This window comes from Solenopsis invicta, chromosome 16, assembly GCF_016802725.1.
Source record: "Solenopsis invicta isolate M01_SB chromosome 16, UNIL_Sinv_3.0, whole genome shotgun sequence".
Classification (NCBI taxonomy): Eukaryota; Metazoa; Arthropoda; class Insecta; order Hymenoptera; family Formicidae; genus Solenopsis; species Solenopsis invicta.
This window is the reverse complement of record NC_052679.1, coordinates 17,594,805-17,599,599: the sequence shown is the minus strand read 5'-3', so window position 1 is coordinate 17,599,599 and position 4,795 is coordinate 17,594,805. Positions and strand designations below refer to the sequence as shown.

The 4,795-nt window shown below is 34.2% G+C and overlaps 1 pseudogene; it reads right to left on the bottom strand.

Annotated features, from left to right (window-relative positions):
- On the bottom strand, positions 1-3,713 carry LOC105207526 (annotated as a pseudogene).
- Positions 3,714-4,795: the final 1,082 nt, after the last annotated feature.

Below are 4,795 nucleotides of genomic sequence, written 5' to 3'. Positions count from 1 at the left end.
TGAAATATATAGAATATAGAATCGCCTATATAAAGGCGATGACTTTATTGACAAGCGTTAATCGACGTGTTTCAATCAGCAAGAATGTTTGGTGAGCTCATCATTCGTTAAAGTAGTTCTGCAGGTTTCTGTGTTTGATGCAGGGTTGCTTATTCTCAAGTGCACAGATTTATAGATAAGAGACAAAAACTAGAACCCCAGAGACTAAGGAGCTAAAAGCCCACGTTATTGGAAGTGAAAAATCATTTTTAAGTGAAAATGATGTACGTATGTATATTCATTATTTATATTCATTTTGTGGCTTACTTATTTTAATAAATTGTGAACATATTTTGATATAAAAAGATTGATTTGATTTTAATAGAAAAATTGTTCCATTATCAAACATGGAATCATCGACTAACAATCAGCTGGATTCTGAAAGTCTTTATTCTCTATCTTGCCTTGGTCTCATCCTACAAATCTGTGCTCTCGAATTATCAGGATACATCAGGTGTATTGACGTTAAAAATAAAGGCAGGAGAATCCGAGGCATCAATAACTCTAGGGAAGAATCTGGTCCTCGATCCCCCTTTGTCGACCAAAGCATCGATTGTCGCCGATTCCAACGATATCGCTTCTACAAAAATTGCTCCTCTTGTATTTCCCACGATCGTCAGCCGACACTCGTCTTTCGGAGAGCATGCCATTTCCCAAAAACCCGTCTCGCAGGATACTGATCCTCGTGATTCTTACGTCGTGAACTTTTTACTGTATCTTCGAGAGCGTTTAGTGTTTTCAAACACTATGGAATGAGCTGAAAAATATGAAACGTCATTAGCAAAATACGATAAATGAGTTAAAAAAATAATAATCTTAATTAGCAAAATTTTCATTTAAAAAGTCTCATTACAATTTCATTTATTACACAAAATTATTATTAAAGTTGAAAGTTTAGGGATTCAATTTGAGAACTTACGCGATGAGAAATTTCGTTCCTCGTCGTCTTCTTCGTCGTTATTACCAGAGACCTTCTTTTTGATGATCTTAAGTTTAGGTATGAAGAGTAACAAGCAGATTACCGCGATGAATTTTACAATCATCTTAAAGATCACCAACTTCAATATGATTTTCGCGATGGTGAATGCGTTTAGTTTGAGAGCGAGCGGCAATCCTAGATTGATACTGGGCAGAAGAGAAAAGTGCGTCACTTTCGGAAGCGAATAGGGCGCACCGTAAATGGGAGTTGGAACGGAAGTATGTATAGAAGGACCGTATCCTGTAAAGAAATGAAGCACGAAATAATAATTCAAGTGATTGAGGAGCATTAAAAATATAAAACTCAATTCAAGAAAACATATTTTTGCCGAAGAAAAATCAATGCAATAAAAATTCATTAAAGTTGATAAATTAAAGACAAATTAATCAAATAACGTGCATGTAAAACTTAAATTATTTTAAACGTGTAACGTGAACGTTTAAAATTTTAAAAGACTTCATCAATTTTTATTCAAATCTAATAAATAAAAAGTATATATAGATAAATATAGAATCAAATGTTTCTCTCTACTATAACTTATGAAACTTCGTTGTAACGTTAAATTTTGATCATATTAATAATTATAATACAAGTACATCGAATAGTTCAACCTTAGTGGCCGACGATACCTCTCGTCTCACCTTGTTGAGGAGATAGATAGTTTCCAGGTGGTCCATACGAAGTAGTCTGAGAATAAAAGGAAGGACCACCATTCGGCGGTCCACACGAATTCTGTGGCGGGCCATAAGAATTCTGCGGTACGTTATACCGATCATTGTAGTCCATCGACGGCCTGAAGGGTTGAGGTTGAGAATAAGAATTGCCGGATGAGGGAATGTTGGACTCGCCGTAGATGATTCGCGGGCTCTTCGATGCGTATGTCGAATCGGGCTAACCGTATTCTACTTGCGGCTTGTAAACGGACCCCTGCACGTACTCCCTCCTGTTTGCCTTTGTCTTTGAGTCCGTTTGCACGATTCCTTCTCGCGAATCCTCGCTGTTATGAGAATGCATCAGTGCCTGAAGATAACTATCCCTTTTCCAAGCAATCTTCGGATTCTTGCTGACCCAAGACTTACGACTATCGACGTAAGAATCACGAGGATCCGTATCTTTCGAGACGGGTTTTCGGGAAATGGCATGCTCTCCGAAAGACGAGTGTCGGTTGACGATCGTGGAAGATACGAGAGGAGCAATTTTTGTAGAAGTGATATCGTTGGAATCGGCGACGATCGATGCTTTGGTCGACAAAGGGGGACCGAGAACCAGATCCTTTCCTAGAGTTATTGATGCCTCGGATTCTCCTGCCTTTATTTTTAATGTCAATACATCTGATGTATCCTGATAATTCGAGGGCACAGATTCGTGGGATGAGACCAAGGCAAGATAGAGAAGAAGGACTTTCAAACTCCAGCTGATTGTGAGTCGATGATTTCGTGTTTGATAATGGAACAATTTCATAATAAGTTTCTTCGGAGAAATATGATCTGCAACCTGAAAACGAAAATAATTGGTAAATAAAATAAACTATAAAATGCAACTTATACTAAATATTTTTATATCCACTGCCTTCCCTAACCAGTTAAATATTTGACGTCTCAACGACGGACGATTCGATGCGCTTTAATAATTTTAGTTAACAGCTTTAATAACAAATACATTTTTATTGTTTTTTATGCATTAATAAGTTTTTAAGATACAGATTAGAAAATTAAAAGTTTATAATTAACAGTTCTTTATACATCTTAAACTCTCGTTAAATACGTAATACGGGAGTGAATAAATAACGCGCAGTGAATAGACTTGTTACAGATTCTAAAAGCAATCCTTTAAATCAATTTTAATTAGGAAGAAAGAGATAGCAAGTAGTACAAACAAGCATCACGAAACGCCTTCACGAAACATATAGCGGTCTTCGCCCCTTTTTTAGCAAAATCATTTCAACAATGACCTTAATTCATAAGAGTGCAAACGTGAAAAACAGTAGAACAGCTACAGTTTACAGCTTTACAATATATTCTTGTTATATAATTGAATTATTATATCACTATTTGAATTGTTATTTTAATTTATTAGTATTTACAAAATAAGCTTAAAATACAACTACAAAATAACAGCAAATTATTAAGTTTATGATTGTACGATAATATTATTTTAATAAAAAATATAATTTTTGAAAAAAGAAACTATATACAACATTTAAATTAGAAAAGTTTAATAATTAATTTTTAGATAAAAATTTTACCGTAACTTTTTAAGTTGTTACTGAAGAATTTATATATCAAAAATAATTCAAATTTTATAAGAAAATATTAATCATATTTTTTTTACACGGAAATTATATTTTTTATATTTATTTATTAATTATGTAATTTTTCTATTAAAATCAAATCAATCTTTTTATATCAATTTATGTTCACGATTTATTAAAATAAGTAAGCCACAAAATTAATATAAATAATGAATATACATACGTATATCATTTTCAGTTAAAAATGATTTTTCACTTCCAATAACGTGGGCTTCAATAAATTTAGCTCCTTAGTCTCTGGGGTTCTAGTTTCTGTCTCTTATCTATAAATCTGTGCACTTAAGAATAAGCAACCCTGCATCAAAACCAGAAACCTGCAGAACTATTTTAACGAATGATGAGCTCACAAAACATTCTTGCTGACTGAAACACGTCGATTAACGCTCGGGAATATAAAGCCTTCGAATTGCTTAAGTATATGCGATTCTATATTCGTTTGGAAGGGGCAAGAGATTCACGTTATTGGGTTATTATTCCACCGTGCCCATTTGATACATTCTGCACAATTGCTAGGTCCGCCATGAAACAGACCGAAATGATTTCATTATTCATTTTTTAAAATTATAAAAAATAAATGGATTCTCCAAAAATTGCAACTAATGTAAATAGATTAATAGGAGTAAACGCAATAATTATTATGCAATTATTGATTAAATTACAACACGAATGTGATATGGTCTATACTTTTCAAAGTCAAAAATTAAAATTTTTGTTATAAAAATTTTTTTCTGATTATTATAATATTAAAAATTAAAAATATACGCAGTAAACGATTTTTTATTAATCTAAACACATTTATTTTTTGCATATTTTAATAATAAAATAAAGTTTTAATGTTACTATTTGCAGTAAAGTAATTAAAAAATTATATAATGAGCCATTATTATCTGCTAGACGATGCAGTCTATAACGTTGTCACTATCTTTTAAATCTCCCACAGTACTTTGATCCAGTGGCACGCCTTATTGGAATTCTTCCGGTGATTTTATTATTTTCCGAAAAGGCACGAAAATTTTGTGGCCAATTAAAGTTTTAACAATTAGGTTGTAGCATCCCGTATTATCTGAACACGGATCACTCGTGGTATCGCCAGAGCTCGAAATTAGGGGGCGAAAAGATTAATCCGGAGATTGTAAGAAAAAACAGGAAGCTTTATTTAGAGCGTATTTATTAATTACAGACTACTTCATTTGTGATGTTTACATAGGCGGCTATATACGAGGCTCGATACGCGCTAGCGGCGCGGTATCCCTATTTTGGTTGCGCTCGGCTAATTCTTCGCGGGGCGTTTACCTCGCCGAGGCGTCGCGTAGATGGTCCGACGGCGTTTTTTCGGAACCGGTTGTTTACGAGAAGTTGTGCCTGGTCAGGGGGGGATTCCGTTAGTAGAGAGATCCGGTGTCAAAAGTAAACCTTCGGGCCGGCGCCCACTGGGGCGAATGCGTCATTTGCTTATAAATTCTACA